General features: G+C 42.3%; 1 long non-coding RNA gene across 1 annotated transcript; it reads right to left on the bottom strand.

Moving 5' to 3' along the window:
* LOC149779337 (uncharacterized) lies at nucleotides 1–21,405 on the bottom strand. The gene is made up of 2 exons (XR_016415540.1): nucleotides 21,293–21,405; nucleotides 1–315 (listed from the first exon to the last, which is right to left on the bottom strand). It is a non-coding gene; the product is annotated as an uncharacterized LOC149779337 (long non-coding RNA).
* Between the last annotated feature and the right edge of the window lie 494 nt (nucleotides 21,406–21,899).

The raw sequence follows: 21,899 nt of genomic DNA, 5'->3' as shown, positions 1-21,899 counted from the left end.
TTATTTTCAAATATATTCACAATGCAAGGCCATTTGCGCAGAACCATTGACATCGTTATTACTGACAGTTTAACTGATTTGCAGTCATTTAAGTGTCCAAAATGGATGTGTATATGTACACTATGTTCACATATTTGTTATGAACATTTTGGTCAGTAGTTTCAATACATTATTATGGGATGAGGATTTATGCCCCGTTTATTGGCGACACGCTTGCATCGACAGAAAGATGGCAGAGAGTTCGAGCGTTCTTTACTGTCATTCCCTGCAGTGATGTTGTTATACCGCTGGGTTGGGGAGAGATACTGGTTCGAACTGTAAGGAAAAGACGAACTCTTATTACGAAATCTAAAGTTAAACTATTTTATTGAAATAATATAATACCTGATATAGAAAATCCCAATCCGGATACAGAAATACATATACATAAACGTTTACATTTTAGATATAAAATTTAAATAAAAATGTGCAGTCTTTCAAGCTTAGCAGCTTAATACAATTCTAGAATGTCTGTAATTCAGAACATAATGTAAATAATTAAATACCGAATAAATTAACAGTAGCCAAAAATGCTTAAAATTCAATATTTCAGACTAATACCAAATCATTTTGAAAAAAAATTGTTTTACTGAATTTTTTTATCTAAAATACCAAACCAGTATGCTCTGTAACTTGAATAATATTTGAATTCTAAATTAATTATTACTGAGCATGAAGTTGGAAGCGAAATCGTCTTTACAATAGTTAGTTCTATGGTCAAAGTACATATAAATTCTTAATCAAGTTATCACAATCCATAACACGCTATTTTAAGACTGGTACTAATAATACAACAATAGAAAAGTTCATCAAAGCTTCGAAAGAGACCAGAATCCAATTGTCTCCAAAATAAGTGTATCCTAGTGTCTTTAAACATTGAAATATCTGCATTGCTGTTTTTGCTTTTAACCTGTAACGAAATGGCGACCTCTCATCATGAAGGCCAGCGGAGAATTATTCCCGCACGCGCTGCTTTAACGTGACTCTGGAGAGCAGCGAATCACAATTCGTTTCACAAAAAGGTCATCACCTAGAGTGATGAATTTAACCTACGTATCGACGTTAAGAAAAACTACAGGTCCATTTTCCGGAGTTTTACGAAAATTTATGAACCGTAATATAATATCTTCGTTTTCCAAATACAGTTGCTGGCCTGGAAACTTTAGCATCCGTTTAACTTCGAAGTTCATAACATTTCCAATACCTGTTCTTCAGATTTACAGACGTCATTACATAAAAAGTTGCTGTAGTGTCCCTTTTCGTGACTGACTGATAACGTGGCAGAGGAGAACTTGCTGATAGATCAGTTCTTCCTGTCTGTATTTGTCTAGTATTATTGAATACTGAATTCGCTTGCTTAGAATATATGAAGAAAAATGATAAGATATTTGTGCAATTTGTGCAATACAAATGATATGACGACTCTTAGCAACCGTATTCTTTTTTAAAACAATACACGTTTGAATATAAGAATAAAAATTGCATTTAACAGGAATTATTTTAAAAAATCAAAACCTTACACATTCATGACCATAAGGTGTTGTAATTATAAGTTTACTGCATTTTTGTATATAGTAAAAGCCTTTGATTAAAATAAGTCATCTTTTGAGATTTCTGTGACCCGGACTAATCAATAGATAAATTAGCTAACTAGTGTTCAAAGTTTCATTCGGAAATATTGACAATAAAGTATGTTTACAAACAACACTACATCAAAATCCTGACGTCAAAGCAACGTAAAGAAGTGAAGCTGATACTCCATGATTATTCAAGCGTCTTTACAGTTGCTGGACCAAAACCACGTGAAACTGAAATCATGACTACAACCACACTTGAAATTAAAAACTGTCCGAAATGAAATTCAAGCTGTGATCGACTTGGGAGTCAAAGAGCTAGCTGAAGATAGAAGCAAGACTTGCATTTTCAACTCCATTTGGAAACTACCAATGGGAAGGATTGCCATTCTGGGGCCAGAATGCGTCAAGTGTCTTCACCCGTATGATGAAAAAATTAATCTAACCTTTAATGGGAACTGGACTTTCGAAATTCATGGACCACTTGCTATTAGCGACAGCTACTTGGGACAGTCACATAATTTTGCTGAGAAGGTCTCAGAGCGACTTAGAGAGACAGGACTTACCGTACTTTGAGGGGACTTACCCCACTTGGACTGGACTTACCGCACGACCATCTAAGTGCCATGTAGGGTTTAGAAAACTAATCTACCTAGGTTACACCTTCAGCGAAGACACGTTAACCCCACATTGCACTAAAACTGACAAACGTATGGACGCTTTATGACCCACCACTAACAAGTTCGTGGGTTCGAAAGTTAGTGGTATGCATGCAATTCTCTTGAATGTTATAGAAATCATGTAGTTTAAAGAATACATTTATTATGTCTGATACAAATTTTGTGCATGTGAATTTATCTGTCTGAAATGATATGTATCATGTATGCTAAGAATTTTTATACAATGTCAGGAAATGAATCGCTACTTAGCAAATAATGTAGTTAGGACAGGATGTAATGTCCATTAATTCATTTGAGTCATTAAGTAGTGAAATTCGTTTCAATAGTGAAATCGGCGCATGTGACCGGCGCATTATCTAGTTGGTAATTTATAGCCCACATAAACATAGTACGGTTTATTTGGCTCGTTGTTGACAAATACATTAATTTCTTGGTAATATGGTTGTGTAACAGTGTTAGGTTGCGAAATGACACATATTATGGCTAATATGTGTCATTTCGCAACCAAACACTAACACAGCTATGTTGAATTACGATAAGATGATATCTGATGTAACAAGAGAGATTATTGTTCGATCCCACAAGTGAAAAACATCTGACAAATATTTAGGTTGCGTTGTTATTAATTAAAGTGGAAAATAGCTCCATACGTGCACCACACATTGGAAAAGAAAATAGACAACCATGTGACGGTTGATGAGCCGGAAGAACTGGAGAGACAGAGAAAAGAGGAAAAGGAAAGTAGTGAATGGGGTGAGATTAGCGACAATGGGAATTAGCATTAAAAACACCCACTGGGTAAGATTAGCGACAATGGAAATTTAACATGGGCAAAAAACCCTGGGTAAGATTAGCGACAATGGAATTTAACATTGGAGAAAGGAAAAAAAAGGAAATATCCATTTTAGCGACAAAGGCATTCGAACAATGGAAAAAAATATCGATTCTAGGGACAAAGGCAATTGAACATGGGGAATAGAGTTTGGGTCTGTCTAGAGACAAGGGGAATTGAACATGGGAATAGAGCTTGGGTTTGTCTAGGGACAAAGGGGAATTGAACATGTTAGAAAAAAAAACTACTTTAGGGACAAGGGGAATTGAACGTGGGATTTTTTAATAAAAAAAAAAATAAAAAGGGGTAGGCAATCGAAAGGCTATCTCTTTTCGAGAAATGTGGGTGGCCCTGAAAAGGGCCTTAGGGTTTCTTCTTCTTCTTCTTCTAACTCCTCCACTTCTTCCATCAAGTCCTCACTTTTTCCATTATTCCTTTCTTCTTCTTTTTCTCCTCTGGCATCCAGTCTGGATGGCCCAAGGCTCTAAACTTTTCCTGGACTTTGATCCAATTCTGATTTAGCCTTTCAAAATCAACCTGTTTCTTTTTGTTTTCCTGATCTTTTCTTTCTTTATTCCATCTCTCTTTAATCTTCTTTACCTCTACCTCCATCACTTTTCTCATCAACTCCTCTCCTTTCCTCAGTCTTTCCTGACCTCTCCCCACAAAAGAGCACTCTGTCCCATATGACATATTTTCAAGAAAGCACCTGACTTTGCTTGCATTGTCAAGTGCTTCCTTTAGGCTTTTCCCACTCTGACATAGGTGGGATTTATCATACCTCTCAATATCTTTTCCTCCTCTTCTATCATTTCTGCTATCACTTCTTTTGCTACGTTTAGGCATTTAGCGTAGTCCAGATACTCTGCTATCTTCCATTCTTTTTCTAGTCTCTCCACTACATAGATACCATCCATTATCCAATTGTATATATGTACCAAATTGTTGAACAACTAACTTGCAACCACCATCTTCGTTTTTATTATTCCGTAGAATGGTTCGAACATCAAACCTTGTGGGTTCTTATAGTTAAAGTACGGACGTGAAGGAAAACATCCCCTAAAAACATAAAATTGATCTTACCTAGATCATGACCAAACAACGTGCGGACGTGAAGGAAAACATCCCCCTAGTTTTCTCATTTCATATAATATACTATCCACATAAGTGAAGCAACAATAAACAAACCCCAAATCTACTATTTACACACGCAAATCATTAAAACAAAATCCATAATCTACTATCCACACAATCGTACGTGAGCGGTTACAAAACCCAAACTATACTCTCCACATACGCTAAGAAACAATAAACAAACCCATAATCTACTATTCACACAAACTTACGTGAGCGGTTACAAACACAAACACACAAACACATACACTCGCACTATGAAGAAAGAGTCAGTGTTTATATTCACACTACTCTACCTACACACATTGGCAAATTGATGGTTATTTCTTTTCTAGAGTATTGGGTAGCCCTGAAAAGGGCTGTTTTTTGGAACTTCATGGACACCTGGTTAATGATGGCACCTTGCAGGCCTGGCGCCACATACACATCTTGTTCTCCAGTTGCTTTTTACTTTTTTTGGGGAGAGAGCAGAGGGAGGATAAATAGCTTCAGAATCCCAATTTTCTGTCTCTGGGATTCTGAAATTTCTTCTCTCCTTTTCCTCCTCTTCTTTGTTTCTTCTCTCCTCCTCCTCTTCTTTCTATCTTCTCTCCGCCTCTTCTTTGTATCTTCTCTCCTCCTCTTCTTTGTTTCTTCTCTCCTCCTCTTTCATCCTTCCCTCTTCCACAATGGCTTCCGCGGCCAGTTCGTTCAACAGGCGCCTGGCATAATCCAGATGCACATGAAGTTCCAACAGTTTCGCTAGTCTGGTGTTCATTCTGGTGTTGATCAATCAACAAGGGTAGCTGGACTGCCGAACGAGTTTCAATTTATACTAAAAGTGCGGACGTGAAGGAAAACATCCCCCTAAAAACATAAAATTGATCTTACCTAGACCATGACCAAACAACGCGCGGACCTAAAAGAAACACTCACTTTTTTATACTACCCATTCCTATTCTAAAAATTTTTTTCATTAATCACTTCAATATACTATTCACATACACAAAGCAATCCAATCAAACCACCCCAAATCTACTCTCCCCACACCTCAAACAGCCAAAAAAACATGATCTTAATCTACTATCCACACCAACGTACGTGAGATGTTACAAACACAAACACACAAACACATACACTCGCACTATTAAAAATAGAGTCAGTGTTTATATTCACACTACTCTACCTACACACATTGGCAAATTGATGGTTATTTCTTTTCTAGAGTATTGGGTAGCCCTGAAAAGGGCTGTTTTTTTGTTGTTTTTTTGTTTGCTATGGCAATCTTTTAGTTTCTAAGAATGCGATGTCCTCTGAGGATAGACTTTCTGGCGATAGGTCTGCTTCTTCGGAAAGAGAAGAAGAACTCTTTGGTGTTGATACGACAATCGACAAAGCCTCTGTCAGGTTCAGGTTGCTGCTGCTGCTGCTGCTGCTGTTGTTGTTGTTGCTGTTGCTGCTGCTGTCTCTGAAGTCTGTACTTCTCTGTCCATTCTTCTTTCTCCCTGTTCACTTCTTCTCTGAAGAGCTCTTCTATCAGGTCTTCAGTGACTTTTAACATTCTCACATTCTCTATCTCTTCTGGCTTCGGTATCAGACTGTGTCTGACCCTATGCAAATTCACGTAGGCTTCGTTTAGCTTAGCTAGTTTGGAGCACATCTTCGTAGGAGGATGAGTCGACAATGGATGGTTAGACTGGAAACAACCCGGTTCTTAAAGTCAAAGCGCGGACGTGAAGGAAAACATCCCTCTACGGTTTTCGAGCCGCAACGTTCAATGAGTGTCATGAGAGGGATAGGAAGAAGTCAAAGAGCATAAATCAACATTCTTATAGCCAAACAAACCACAAAGGCATTTTTTTCAAAACACAACATTTTTTATTCAAAATCACTTAACATTAACCAACAACTCTAACATTTTTTAACAATAATCCAACAATATAACATCAAACATTTTTTTCAAATGACAAACATTTTTTTCAATTTACACTCTACTTTAAACAGGGTTGGCAACGTTGTGAATGAAATTGTGATTTCCACTGTTGCAAGTCATTGAGTCATGGATGGACACTACGTTTCCTAGCTGAAGACAACAAAATAAGCATACTAGTCACAAAATCAGCGATTTACTTTCTCATCGTTTCTAGAAAAATCATGATCAAAATAAGTCACTAAATGTTCTTTTGCTGATAATAAGTGATCAATTTCGATCTCGACTTTCTCTTTGAATTTGTCAAAGAGGGCTTTGATGTAATGGATTTCTTGAGTCGTTAATGGAGGACAGAAATGTTCACGCAAGTCTTTATGCCACCAACGTAACACGTCTTTTTTAAACAGACTCCAAGCTTCGTCCAGATATTCGTTGAATTTTTCTTCTTGACTGATGTTTTGACATTCATAGTAATCATGCTTCATCCATATGATAACTGTGTCTGCCAGGTATGTAGCACAGTAGGAGACCAATTGCTGTTCTTGTTCTGGACATCTCGACTTGATCATGATGTCCTTTTCGTCTTTGTCTTGGGATTCTCCTTCCACGGTCTCCTCACATTTCATGTCTAAAATTTCTCCACTAGGCAAAGAGGGATAACAGTCTTCCATGGCTTCTAATACTCTAGAATGACTTCTCTCAAACTGTTGATTTCTATGGTATTGTCGAATTCTGCATACAGGAGGACGTTCACTGTGTGATCTGGAGGTGGATTTGCAAACTGAAGTTCCACACGAATCTGGCCCGATTTTATAGGGTGGAAATGTCCCTCGTCGCTGCCTTGGTCTGGAGTGAGATCGAAAGCCCACAAAGCATAGCCTCCTGCATAATCGTCGTACGAAATACCGTGACTGGTGTTGGTTCCTAACTGTCCCGTGGCTTCGTACAGGGACAAGTACGATCTCAAATAATTCTTTGTGACACCAAAGTTGGGCTCAAAGGGTCGGGTACACAAGGTCTTGCCGTCGCGACTGACTTCGATCTTGGACACATTGTAATGTTGAAACTCAAAAGGATTTTGATCGTGGGTTCCGTTGAAGGCTGAATTCCTGAGGATACCAACAATCAAACGCTTGGGTAACTGTCCTTGGAACAGATGATCTTCGATCATAGATCGCTGTCCAGCGGGAATGGTGAACGTTTTCACTTCTACGCGTCGTATCGGATACTTGGCGGTCGTTCTGCTCAACGTCTGACTGACGTCGTTTCCCACTTTAGGTAACATTTCCACACGACGCACGTAAAGTCGGGCTTCTTGAATGATAGTTTTGTATTCGTTGGCATGGGCCATCAAATGGAAAGCGGCACTGCTACGATTCAGTCTCAGACGGATATCCACCCCGTTCAGCAAATAATTTTCTTGTAACCACATGTCCAAATGCAAACGATCCATCAGTTCTAAACTTCGCCCTTGCAGAATTTTCTTACGACGGTCGTTAAACCCCACATTGTGAGGATTGTCATCTTCTGTCAGGACTGTGTCGCTAAACGTGCCTACACCTGCCGTGTCAGGTTTCCATACCACGCAAGCATCCAGATGAGTATTCTTGGCTTCTTTTCCGTACGTCAAGAGATTTTCCAAGTAGGCACGATATGGGTAAGTATCCATGCTGCTGCTGACCAGTTTGTTATTCAAGTACAAGTCCACTTCGCTGAACAAGGAATGCATGAAATTGTTGACAGGAGCTACTCTAGCATCGCCTAATGGATTGGTGTTGTCCGTTTTGATCACTTTCACTTTCAAATACAGGTAACTGCTATTCAGATCGATGTAATCTTCGGGTTGTCCTTTGATTTCAAACTCGATGGGAGCGGAATCCGTCAAAGAGGAGACGGGATGAAATTCCACCCATTAGGATTCTTGCATCGTCATCATGGTAGGGAGCATGGCAAAGAGATCCAGTTCCGACTTGGAACAAGCACAAGACTCTCGGTGCATCATTTTGTTCTGTGTCTCAATAATCGAAAACGTCTAAGTCTCGAACGGTTCTTCTTTTCTTTGTCTTTCTCGCTTTAGACGTGTGAAATCTGGTGAAAGGGTGTTTTCTTCGTCGTTTTTTCTGCCTTGTCCTTGCTGAATGCTTGACTCGGTAGCGTGCAGGGCATTTATAGGTGTTTCGCGTCGGTCCAAAAGGTCTTTGCCCGTTTGCAGCAAGACATTTTTGCCTGCCCTCATGAAGGCTTCTTTAGGGTTTTGTTTGTCGATGATGACATTTTGGAGAAATTCTTTGCCTTGCGTCAGTGCCGCATCTTTCAAGGCGTGCAATCCGCGTGTCACCATCGGTTTCAACACCAGGGCCACCGAACGAGAGGCCGATTTTAACATATCTCCTAAACCGTGTCCTCGCTGTCGAGCAACCCCTCGGTACACTTGATACATGACTTACGAGTCGTGAGAGAACCGTTTTCGAAAATGGAGTTTCACCGTGACTTTTCCTTTGGTGAATGGAATATTTTGTCCCAGATCTCCTTTTATAGCAATGTTGACCGTGTCCAAATACGACTTGCTGACAGGCAAATAGTGAGGATGGACAAATTCGCGGTGAACGTGATAAGTGTTTCCACCTTCCTCGTCAGTGACCGTGGCAGAATCCACTTTGAAAGGAATGACACGTAGTAACGGTGCGGAGGTGTGTCCCACCACGTTGTACTCCACCACATCGGAGTACACAAACATCAAATTCAGTCCTTGGTTCAGTTCTACCGGGGCACGAAATAACTTGCTAAAAGACTCGTTGTCGTAAACGATTGGTAATTCGTTTTTCTTGAGCATGGCCATTCTCATGTCCATGTCTCCGCCCAACATGTCAAACAATTCAGGACAAAATAAAATGGACAGGATTTTACTCCCGTCAAATTTCATCAAGAAGCGACGAGCAGCTTTGTGGTATTCCATGGTGACACTTTTTTTGACACTCTCCAAAGCTTTCAGAAACACGACATTAAATCTGGAGGTTATGGTGCTCACCAAATGTTGACCACTAAAATAATAGCCTGGAGGAATGAACAAGTGATAGGTGGTGTACTTTTGATTTTTTGTGCCAGGGGTTTTCTTGTCATATTTGCCATAGGTATCCAAGTACTGTTGCAATTGTTCGTCATGAACTTCTACATCAAAAAAATTTTGATTGGGAAGGACATTGAGGACTTGGGTCGGGTGAATGATTTCTACTAAAGCCACTTCCCAATGGGCTTCGTGATCTAAGGGGATGGTCTGAGGTAATTTGGCCGTGTAACAGCACAACGTGTTGTTGGGAAACACCTCCATGGAACTGTCACTGGGTAAGGTTAAGTAAAATTGGTTTTGGTGACTCTTAATTCCAGAGTTCTGTGGCTGTCCGAGGGGTTACTGGACGTCGGAGTCGTGTCACCGCCCAAAATGGGGTTCTGGTTGTGGTTGTTGTTGGAGTGGTGACTGGCACTGGCACTGGAAACAAGGTTCCCGTTGTTCCCGTTCGAAGAGAATTTCAGGGAGGGACTAGGAAGCAGGTAACCAATGCAACTGCTCAATAAAATGGTCCACAATTGTTTGTCTCCTTGTTGCAAACTCAAATTGGCAATGGCTGCCCCGATGACACAATACACCACGAAGATTTGGCAGAAAAAGACGATTTGCATTTTAGGCACTCGTTCTCCGCACCACACACACAAGGGTTGTTTTTGTAAATCTTGCAGAGAAGAACTGGGTGAAGGAGTGGTCGACGTAGCTGCGTCTGTGTGAAAGGGCATGATGGTCACTTCTTTTTATAGTCGATGACATGCGAAGCGTCGTTCCAAGAATCAAAACTGGGTGGATATCCTTTCCAACGTACTTTGACTTCTTTGACACGTCGTTTGCCTACTTTACGGGTTCTGCGTTCGAGAATGCGTTCGATGTCGTACACGTCGTCTTCTTTTTTGGTGACACGTTGTAACTCGGGCAAATAAAACATTCCTTTGAGCACTTCTCCGTTCATGTCTTCCAATTTATAGACGGCAGGATGACGGCCATGCACTCGTCCAGTCACACGAAACAATTCGGTCGTCCAGTTAGGTAAGTAACGTATTCGGACGATGGCTGGGACTTAGAAAACCCCAAGATCGTGTACGAGTTTAACGGTTGCTTATTTCACGGATGTCCCGTCTGTTACCCTGATCGTAGCACTAAAAATCAGTTTTTACAACGAACCATGGAAGACTTGTACCAGGACACTTTTCAGCGACGCCTAAAGTTAGAACAGCAAAGATACCAAGTGGTGGAAATGTGGGAACACGAGTACGATCACCGTATGAAAACCTATCCCGAGTTTAAACGTGCCGTGGAAAGTTACAAGCTGATGGACCCCCTAAACCCGAGGGATAGTTTATACGGAGGAAGGACCAATGCCACCTGTTTGCTGTACCAAGCCGACGAAGAGAAAGGAGAAGAAATCAAATACTTGGACGTGTGTTCGCTGTATCCTTACGTGTGCAAATATTGTCGCTTTCCTGCAGGGCACCCACAATTGTTCACGGAACACATCGACCTAAAAACATTCGACAATACGAAGGCTTGATCAAGTGTAAAGTTTTGCCTCCCACGAACCTATACCATCCCGTCTTACCTCACCATTGCCAAGGCAAACTGATGTTTCCTTTGTGCCGTACTTGTGCCGAAACGTGCAACCAAGACCAACCTTGTCAGCACACCCAGGAAGAACGGGCCTTGACGGGAACCTGGGTCAGCGTAGAATTGTTCAAAGCTCTGGACATGGGATACCAACTGTTAGAAGTGTACGAAATTTGCCACTTTCCCAAGACACAACAATACCACAAGGGTGACCCCAGTCAGAAAGGCATTTTCGCCGACTACGTGAATGCCTTTTTGAAACTGAAGCAAGAAGCCAGCGGCTATCCGTCCTGGTGTCACACTTCCGAAGACGAAAAGACATTCAAAGAGAAATTCTATGAACAAGAAGGCATCTCTTTAGACCACATCGAGAAAAACGAAGTCAGGCGGTCGTTTGCCAAAGTGATGTTAAATTGCTTGTGGGGTAAAATGGCACAACGACCGTGTTTACCCAAGACGGAATATTTGACAGAACCTTCCCGCTACTTTCAGATGATTCACGACAAAACCAAATACATGAAACACGTGGACGTCGTTCGCGAGGATTTGATCTTGGTCAATTACGAAGAAGATCTGGACTTTGTACAAGACGACCCCTTTGGAAATGTCATCATTGCGGCTTACGTGACAGCTCATGCTCGCTTAAAATTGTACGAAGCTTAACAACTGTTAGGGGAACGTGTCCTGTACTTTGACACGGACAGTTGCATTTACATCCATCACCCGAGTCAACAGCACCCTGACATCGAAGGAGACCGTTTAGGAGCCTGGACAGACGAACATCCCGACGACAAGATTCTAAGTTTCGTCAGTGGTGGTCCCAAAAATTACGGCTACGAATACCGGGACCCACAAGGAGAATTGCACACGACGTGTAAAGTGAAAGGATTGACTCTGAATTATCGTACCAGTCGTGTGGTGAACTTTGGGGTATTGAAAGAAGCCTTGCAATCGGGAGAGGATGGAAACTTTAAAGTGACCACCTATCAACCCAACAAGATTGTACGTTTACTCACTCACCACATCGTCAGTCGACCCTTGGAAAAAGTCTATCAAATCGTGTACCAGAAGTGAGTGCGACTTTCCAATCATTTCACCTTACCGTATGGACACGTCGGTATTGGTCTGTATATAAAAAGGAACCCTAGGCAAGATCAATAGTTCATTGTGACTACCAAGACCGAGCGAACAAGATGAATACTTTCAGAGAAACACAAAACAAGTTTAGACAGGCACAATTCAAGTGTGGGGCTTCTGAATTGGAATGCGATTGTGAGCTTTGCGACTTTTCAACCTGTGTTAGTGACGGTGCCAGAAGAACCCGTCACCCAGGACAGGACTGTCGTGGACAGGCCTGAAAGACCCTTTCGGGAGGACACTTGTGTGACCTTACCCCCTATAGAACTGGTCAGAACATTACCCAAAACATGTTGTACAGACACTTGTGTTTATTCCACGTTGATGGTTATCATGTGCCTTTTATCCTTGTACTTAAGCCTTTGGCTTTTATGTATTTTTGTCTTTCGTATTCATGTTTGAAACATTCAATAAACGTGTTCTGAAAAAAAGTATATAAACTCTCGTCTTGTTTGTTTTCGTGTCACAAGTGACATTCCAGACACTATGGCTACCTCTGCTGTCTCTGCTCCCTCTTCCTCTACTGTCAAAGTCATCGACGAACACTTAGATCGTGCCAGTTGGGAGGCTTTGTATCTTCGCCATCCTTTTAACATGCTCATTGCTGGACCTAGCGGTTCAAGCAAAACCGAATTCATCAAACGTTTGATCGAACATAAACATCATTTGATCGATCAGCCACCTCAACGGATCGTGTGGTGTTACAAAGAGTGGCAATCGGCGTACAGCCTCTTGCGAGAAAGTCAAGGCGATTCCATCGTGTTTGTGGAAGGCATTCCTAAAGAAGACGACGGCATCGTCTCTGACTCCCGTCAAACCCATTTGGTCATTTTCGACGACATGTTAGGAGAAGACGAAGAAGAAATTAAACTGTGGTTCACGCGCAAAGGGCATCACCGTAATGCCAGTGTCGTTTACATCACCCAAAATTTGTTTCAACAAAGTAAAGCCCATCGCACCATCAGTCTCAATGCGCATTACGTGGTCTTGTTTAAAAGCCCTCGAGATAAATCGCAAGTGCAAGTCTTAGCCAAACAGTTAGGGACACCTTGGCTGACTCAGGCGTACGACGATGCCACTCAAACTCCACACGCTTATTTACTCGTCGATTTGAAACCTACGACCCCCGAGGATTTGCGATTTCGTACCCACTTGTTTCACCACTGGTGCCAAGACGGAGGGCCTGTCCTGTACACGTCTCCGTCCTCGACTTAATTTCACTCCACAAAAAAAATCTATGAAAACATCAGACCCTTTTCGTTTGTCTCACACATATTTTGAACATGACGTCCCTTCAGTCGCATCTTCCCGTCAAATTGATTCGTGCCTTGTATGGCATCAGTCGAGAAAAAAACCCACAAACACGAGCTCGTGTCTTAGAAGCTAGTCTCAAAGAAGTCTTACGATGGTTCACGGTGACGGCACGTCAATTACTCCAAGGAATCCTCATCAAATCAAACGCTTTTTTGATCGAAACAAAGTCGCTTTGACCCAACCGGCCGATCCCCGCATCGACACTCAAACCAAAAAACAAATCATTTTGAAACCTGGAGGAAGCGGTACTCTAGGAGGGGTCATCATTCGCTCTCTCTTAAGATGGGATCCTAATGCTCCCAAACTTCTCCCCAAGAAAAAAGTCAAACGAAGCTCCAAGAAGAATAAAAAGACCAGGTCCCCAAGGAGAACTTCTCCAGTGGCGGGACAATCCTCTTACCAGACGCCACCCCGGGAAAAGAAAAGAAGCCCCCAGAAAAAGAAAAGCCCACAGAAGAAAACTAGTCGCAAGAGAGGCACTTCGGCCAGGACGCAACTTTACACTCGCAAACCACGATCTGCCACGGCGGTGACTGCGTCTTCGGCATCCTCAAGTTCATCCACTTCTCCGTTGATGACACCAAGAACTGAAGAGTACTTGGAGACGGTGATCATACCAAGAACGTCTCCGTTGGTGACCCCAAGAAGAACTTCCCCAGTGGCAGGACCCTCCAATTTAGTGGCAGTGGCTGCTGCTTACAAAGTACCTTCTCCCAAAATCAAAGTCCAAGAAAGATCGGGCATGTTACAAAGTTTACTGGATTTGTCCAAGCAAGAACTGGCTCGATTTAGTCCGTTACGTACCCCTGCACGACGTGTCATGCCTGTCCTCAAACTGATACGACGTAAAGACAATCAGTGGCGACGCGTTCCAGCATAAAAAAGGTCTGAGACCAAGTAGTGGTATCAGTGTTTTTGGTGCTGAAGACTCAAAGATGTCACCCTCCAGAAAACATCCCTCTGCTAAACAGCTCCAAGGAAAGAAAAGAAAAGGTCTGCCTCCTCGTTTAGTTAAACATGGGGACATGTTATCTGTCCTGTCCAAAGCTTCTCCACCCCTATGAAAAAAACTCATTCAATCGGCCTCCAAAGAAATCGTCGATACCGTGTGCGAATGCTGTTTGAACGTGTTGAAAGGCAAACACCTTTGTCCAAACACCAGAAACAATGCTTAGGTAAACATCGTCACGTTCTTCGCCAAATGGTTCAAAAGAAAATTCCCATTCGTCAAAAGAAGAAGATGTTGGTCCAACGTGGAGGCATTTTACCCCTCTTGTTAGGTCCCTTACTGAAAGGAGTCTTGGGAACCATGTTGGGAGGACTGGTGGGAGCAAGATAAAAGGCCCTCGGAAGTCCCAAGATCTCAGAATTGACCCCTGACAACCCCATGGAAGGACGAAAACTAGCTTTAGTGCCTTACAAACGATGGATGGAATACCATCGTTGGCAAGAACAACGCACCCCGCATTTACCTCCCAATCCCCATTTGAGCGAGATGTCCCAGTTGCAACACGAATTGCAGTCCTTGATGGATCGCCAAGATTTGTCCGAAACAGAAAAATCGCAAAAGTACGGTCAACTCTTGCAACGACTGCAACTCTTTCACCAGAAAGCTTTAAACGAAACAGCTCTACCCACTCTGAAAGATTTTAAGACCTTGATGAAAAGTCCAGCACCATCACCAGTACCAGTACCAGTACCACCACTACTAGTGACCAAGACAGAAAAAGGAGAAGAAGAAGAAGAAGGGTTTCAAACTCCACCAGAAAAAGTACGCAAGTTAACAACACCACCTACCTCCAGAATTGGATGGATTAAAAAGATGATGGCCACCCCTTCTTCATCACAAGAGAAAAAGAAAGTGAAGACAGAAGTGAAGACAGAAGTGAAACAAGAACCGATATCCCCCGCTCAGACATCCTCCTCTTCAACACCTATTGCCGGTCGCACACGCAAAGCATTGCAATCCAAGAAAGTACCCCAAGAGAAAAAGAGTAGCATCCTCCAAGAGTGGGTGTCTTATTAACACACAAACACAAAAAAATGGAAAAAGTCTTAGCCAGCATTTACTACGATCCCTCTCATCCTGCAGGTTACGCAGGAGTTCAAAAATTGTATCGTGCTGCCAAAACTCGATTGAAAAGTCTCCGTTTAACTCAAGTGCAACGATGGTTACAAGAACAAGCTACCTACACTTTACACAAACCCATTCGACGCAAGTTTGCCAGAAGTCGCACCCGAGTGGAAGGCATCGATCATCAATGGCAAGCCGATTTAGCCGATGTCTCTCATTTGGCCAGCTACAATCGTGGCTACAAATATTTGTTTTGTGTCATCGACGTCTTTTCCAAATTTGCCTGGGTCGTGCCCTTGACTTCCAAATCGAGCAGCAAGTTAGTGCGAGCCCTGCAACGAGTGTTGAAACAAAATGGTCGTCACCCTCTTCGATGGCAAACGGACAAAGATACCGAATTTCTGAACCAAGCTTTCCAAAAAGAATTAAAGAAACGTGACATTCATTTTTTTACCACCGAGAATCCCGAAACCAAAGCCAGCATCGTGGACCGTTTTCAACGCACTTTGAAAGAACGCATGGGGAAATATTTTACGCATCACCACACTCTGAAGTACATCGACATCTTACCGCACCTGGTGCAAGCGTACAACCAATCTTACCATCGAAGCATCGGACGTGCCCCGCAAGAAGTGACTCCCGACAACGAAGTGTTGGTGTTTGAGCGCCTGTTTGGTACGTCCCCGACGAGGGCTGTCCCCAAGAAAAGTGGAGAGTTGACCGTAGGAGATTGGGTACGTATTCGTCTTTTCGCCTCCTCCGTTGCGGGCATGCTGAATCCATTTATCTTCCTTGTCGCACAAGTAATGTAACCAACGTAGGGCTTTGACCGAGTATTGACGTTTGACATAGTGGGTCGTTTGAGGACTGATGACAGCCACGGTGTTTTCAGGCATGAATCGTTGTCGATACACTAAGGAACACGCTTTGGCAATGGTGCAAGCTTCTTTCAAAGGATCAACCCCTCCGTGTTCCATGAACAGTTCTCGAAATTTTCCACAGCAACGTCGTAAAATGTCCACGTCGGAACGACAATACTTTAGCATTTCTTCCTGAAAGTCGAAAGGGTCTGAGGCGTGAGCCTGGTACCAAGCGTAGAAATCTTCTCGTTGTTCGGTACGCATGTTGTCGGGGTCGTAATAGTGAGCCTCGGGCAAATAGGGTATAACGGCATGTTGATCGGCTTCCGTATTGAAAAAGTGAGGAAAGTACCCTTTAGCCATTTCTGTCATTCCAAACGTTTTAGGCATTCGACTCAAAGGCATGGCTAAGTAGCTCATCGAATCTTTAAACTGCACTTGTCCCACTTGCATGAAAATGATTTTGGCTCCGTTCAAAGTGACTTTAGGACGTTCGGTGTCTTGTTCCGTATAGTATCTGAGAAGAAACTGTCCATCGTATCCGGAGAAATTGTGAGCCATCACTGTGGCATGACGATGACAATCTCCGTAACGTTCGATGTCCTCTTGGCTCCACGTCTTGTCGATGGGATCTAAGACCCATTGGGCAAAATCGGCTAACGTGTTCGGTCCTCGAAAGATTTTTTCACGCCCTCCGGGAATCTTGCTACAGTGAGGGCAATGACTGAAGATAGGTTCTTGAATGCACTTCTCGCACGCTCGATGAGCCACGCAGAAATTAGGAATGTGAATGCCAGTCTCTTGCATGGATTCGAAATCGAAAAAGATGAAATTGCCTTTCTTCTTGTGACCGTCCTCTTTCTCTGGTGGGGGTTGGTATTTTTGCACGTAGCATTCGTGTTGCAGGTCCACGATGTGGTGACAAATGTGACATTTTATTTTCCTGAACATACGTGTGTCTTGGTACTGTTGGTACGTAGGCCTTGTCGACACGTAGGGCACAATCTCAGCAGTTGACAAGCACATTTCTGCTGTGAACCTTGCGTCTTCAGATGTTGTTGGTAACAGGCAGGGCTGACAAACGTGCGCAGACAAGCAGGACAATGTACTCTTTCTTGTCCTTCGCTCAGACACGGTGGAGAGGCCAAACATCCTGGGCATTTCCATCCGCAATGTTTGTGTTGCTCTCGATTGTTACAGCCATAGTCACATTTCTCACAGTAATAACTGTATCCCAGGAATCCAGTGATAGTGGTAATGGTATCGAAATGGTCATCATGATAATAGACATGAATATATTTTCCGTCCTTAAAGTCTTTCCCTCGAAACAACAGAGGACCGCGCATTTCTTGAGGGTGCACTTTCAAGATGTAGAGTGGAGCTAGGAGATCTTGCAATTTCTGAATCTCAAGAATGCCACAGGGGGTGTCTTTTGACAGTCCGGCTTGTTGTAACAGGAGTTCTGCTTCGTTTCGTTGTTTGGCTCGGTCGGATCGTTGAATAGTTTTCCAGGCTCTTTTCCATTCTACCGTGTCGTTCTTGTTGGCATAGGTTCGTCCCACAACGATGGCTCGGGCTAAACACATCTGGTCTTGAGAATTGTGAATTTGAACGAGACTCTTTTTGGTGTTGCGAAGGTCGTTCACCAATAACACCTTAATGCGTTGTCCGGTCCCTTGAGGAGGAGAGACGTGGGCCATTTTCAGTGTGGCTTTACCATCGGTGATGTCAAACTGGTCATTAGATTGTTGTACGTGTTGAATCTTGTCCATGACTTTGGAAGGGGTTAGTTCTGCGGGTCTGCTAAACTCGATCCAAACAGGGGATTTCAAGCTGTCGTGATCTATGGATAGTGTCAAGCGATCGTCTTCTTTGGGTTGACATTGTCGCTTGAGTGCGGTGAGCAAAGAATCCCACATCTCGGTGATAAACCCTTCTGCTTTCTCCAATGGTACGTCGGACTTGAAATCTTTAAACTTCACTGTGTAGGTGTAAGCCGTGGTTCTAAATTTTCTAGAGGAGCGCTTTTCCGTCTCTCGAATGGAATAGTACTTTTCAGGGTTGACTAAGGGTGGTGAACTTTGTTTAGAGGGTTCGGATTCTGGTTCACTCATGTCCTCTTCAAAATCACATGCATGAATTTGTGCCAAGACTTCAGCTCTGGTACGAGGCGATAGATCACGTTTCTGCCTCTTACTTTCTTCTTCTTTCTTCTCGAATGAATAGGATCATTTCATCTTGAGTGCAAAACGTCAAATGACTCAAGTTTAAACACCATGGACTAATTTATAGTCATGGCAAACCAGCGTATATAAAAAGGGTGTGTGTCTTGTCCTTTCACTATTCATTTCACTCTCAAACCGAGCACAACGATGGAAGAGACTACCGAGATGGAACGTTTCATCAGAGCTTTGCGAGGGGTCATTAGAAAATTCTCTTCAGACCAGCCGACGGAGTACTCTCCTTCCTTTCGAGATAAAAGTCAAGATACTTGCTATATCTGTCAGAAGAAAGGGCATTGGTCTTCAGAGTGTCCAGACCGTCAAAAAGAACAAAAACAGGGGCTAGAAAAGACAAAAGTCAAGATACCTGTTATTATTGTCAAGAAAAAGGACATTGGTCTCCAGATTGCCCAAAAAAGAAACAAGAGGAGTCGGAAGAAAAGAGGGATTCTTCAGAAGAAGAGAGAGATTCTTCAGAGGAAGAAAGCAGCCAGGTGAAGAAAAAGAAACAGGAGAAGAAAAGAAGAAGGGAAGAAAGTGAGGAGGAAGAGGAGGAAAAGACTGTGACGGTGAAGAAATTGAAAAAAAAGAGAGAGTAAAAAAAAAGAAACAGAAGAAGTGAATGTAATTTATAAAGTGTTCTGTTGTGAATTGTGAATTGGATTGTAACTATGGAGAAAAGAATATATTAATTATATAAGGTAAGTGTCTTTGAGTTTTGATTTTAAATAAGAAGCTACACTCACGCACTCATACAAAGACATGTACTATAAGGGTAAAATGGGTTTTTTTGTTGATTTTTGAGTTATTGGCAAATTGAAAGGCTATCTCTTTTCGAGAGAAGTGGGTGGCCCTGAAATGGGCCTTTTTGGTGTAGGGGTGAGTTTAAGCAATCAACTTTAACTGCCTTAAGCCTTTGCCACGGCCGAGGCCTACTTCTGATGATGATGATTGGGTTGAAATCACTAAGGGTGGTACGATAGGCTTAGTCACAGGGTTGGCGTGTTTAGCTCGGGAAGGTCGTATTCTCTTCGGTCGTGATAAAGAAGTCGGATACATTTGTTTCAGACTTCTTATCTCCGCTAAAATGTCCAACAGTACCGTGGCCGTTTGATTTTCACCCTCTTGTTTCTTTGCTGCTACTTCTTCTTCTTCTTGTTTTTTTTCTTACCTCTTCTTGTTGCTGTTGCTGTTGCTGTAGGAGAAAAGCTTGTTCCGCTTCCTTTGTCGTTGCATAAATTTCTCCAATTCTTCTTTCTGTCTCTGTCTAAAATTCTCCACTTGCGGTAATGAAGAATGAGACGAAGGTTCCGGAACAAATTCTTGCGAGGTAAGAAAATCCACAAAATCCCAATGTACCTCTTCTGAAAGTAAGTCCGGGTTCCCTTGGGCGGTCTCCACTGCTGGTGCACCCCAGTGAATCGTTTTCTGAGTTTCCGTCATGTTGAATCACTGTCTCGCATCGATTGACTGCACACAGGCGCTAGCGAATCTATATAGACCACGTGACGTCACAGACTGCTCTCTTCGGATTGGATGCGGGTTGACTTTTTTGTCACGCGGGTTTGGATTGGTCAATGAACTCAATCCGTTTCAATCCTTCCTCTCCCTATAAATAAACGCAGTTCAGTGCATTGATTCACCTGTTCTCGGAGCCTCACGATGTGGAGCACAGTTGAATCATCCACCCTTGTGTCTTCAATGCTGTTTAGGACGGACATACCCATGTATGTCCGATCCAAGTGGACTGTTGTTGATAGGACAGATACTAGTCTATGGATGAGAAGAGTTTACATAGAAAGACAAGGATGCCTCAAGAGGGTACTTGTGTATGGACCTGCAGTTAGAAGGAGTTTAAGAAGAAGAAGATGTGACAGATGCCGTCTATGTTATTATCAATATTAACATAAAACCAAAGGCCCTTTTCAGGGCCACCCACATTTCTCGAAAAGAGATAGCCTTTCGATTGCCTACCCCTTTTTTAATTTTTTTTTAAAAAAAAAATCCCATGTTCAATTCCCCTTGTCCCTAAAGTAGTTTTTTTTCTAACATGTTCAATTCCCCTTTGTCCCTAGACAAACCCAAACTCTATTCCCATGTTCAATTCCCCTTGTCCCTAGACAGACCCAAACTCTATTCCCCATGTTCAATTGCCTTTGTCCCTAGAATCGATTCCATTGTTCGAATGCCTTTGTCGCTAAAATGGATATTTCCTTTTTTTCCTTTCTCCAATGTTAAATTCCATTGTCGCTAATCTTACCCAGGGTTTTTTGCCCATGTTAAATTTCCATTGTCGCTAATCTTACCCAGGGTGGTTCATGTTAAATTTCCATTGTCGCTAATCTTACCCAGGGGGTGTTTTTAATGCTAATTCCCATTGTCGCTAATCTCACCCCATTCACTACTAAGGAATACTCACCAAAGATGACTTTGAGAGGACCGGAAGCACCCATGTTATGCAGGCTTCCTGTGCAAAATGGGTTCGATCGTTCACTCTATTCTGTGATGAAATTTGTTTTATTGGTATGAGATAACGGCTAATTGAATTTCTTAAATATTTTGTAATTCTATTTTTTATGAGAAAGTGTATCATTCAAATGTCATACTCGATTTCATTTTGTTTAAGTAATTGATTAAATTGTAATATTTTGCATACGGGGCTCGTGTTGAAACAGTAATTTTATAGGTTATTTCATTATTTTATTATTTACTCGATCCGGGAAATAACAGCTTGGTCGGTCAACTCCTAAATATTGATAACTTAACAAAGGCGCCACATAAAAAGTGGACAACCCTAACAACAGACATCCAGAAAGCATACGACCTGATGTGGACAAAAGGTATAATATACAAACTTTAGTGTACGAACCAGCTAGCGCCGAGGTACTCCATTAGAAAAGAATTATTCTTAAGCACGTCGCTTATGTAATTGAGTACTCAAGCACACTTCCACGGAGGAATCCTTGTCATAACAGAGGAACCCCTGCTGAAACTATGGCGTATGTAACAAATGCTTAAGTAGGTCACGCGCATTGTACTATCTGGAGCTAACCACCTTAAGCTACAAGACATTGAAAAGTGCAACAAAAAAAAAACAACCTTCCTACGCCCCCCCCCCCCTCCCGAAACAACAACAAACAAACATGAACAACAAAACACCTCGGGGAAACATCATAACCAACCTAAAAATGAACCAGATATACTCTAAATAATCCCTGAAAAATAAAATATTTGAAATACCCACCATGGACTTTCGCTGCACAATAGGGGACTACCAAACGAGTGTTCCATTATCGACTTACCCCGTACCAAATGGGACTTTAACAATCAACCAACTAAAAAATTAAAAATTTATCCGATAAGAATGAGAACATCTGTACTAAATTACATGGAAAATTAATACAGTGCTTAAACCCATATCTGCAAAGACGGATGCACAACTAAAAACCCTAATATAACAGCAGCTGGCATTGTCA

The sequence above is a fragment of the Sinohyriopsis cumingii genome, chromosome 17, assembly GCF_028554795.1.
Source record: "Sinohyriopsis cumingii isolate HCF-2022 chromosome 17, ASM2855479v2, whole genome shotgun sequence".
NCBI classification, from domain to species: Eukaryota; Metazoa; Mollusca; class Bivalvia; order Unionida; family Unionidae; genus Sinohyriopsis; species Sinohyriopsis cumingii.
The sequence above is the reverse complement of the archived record's forward strand: the minus strand, read 5'-3'. Positions and strand labels throughout refer to the sequence as shown.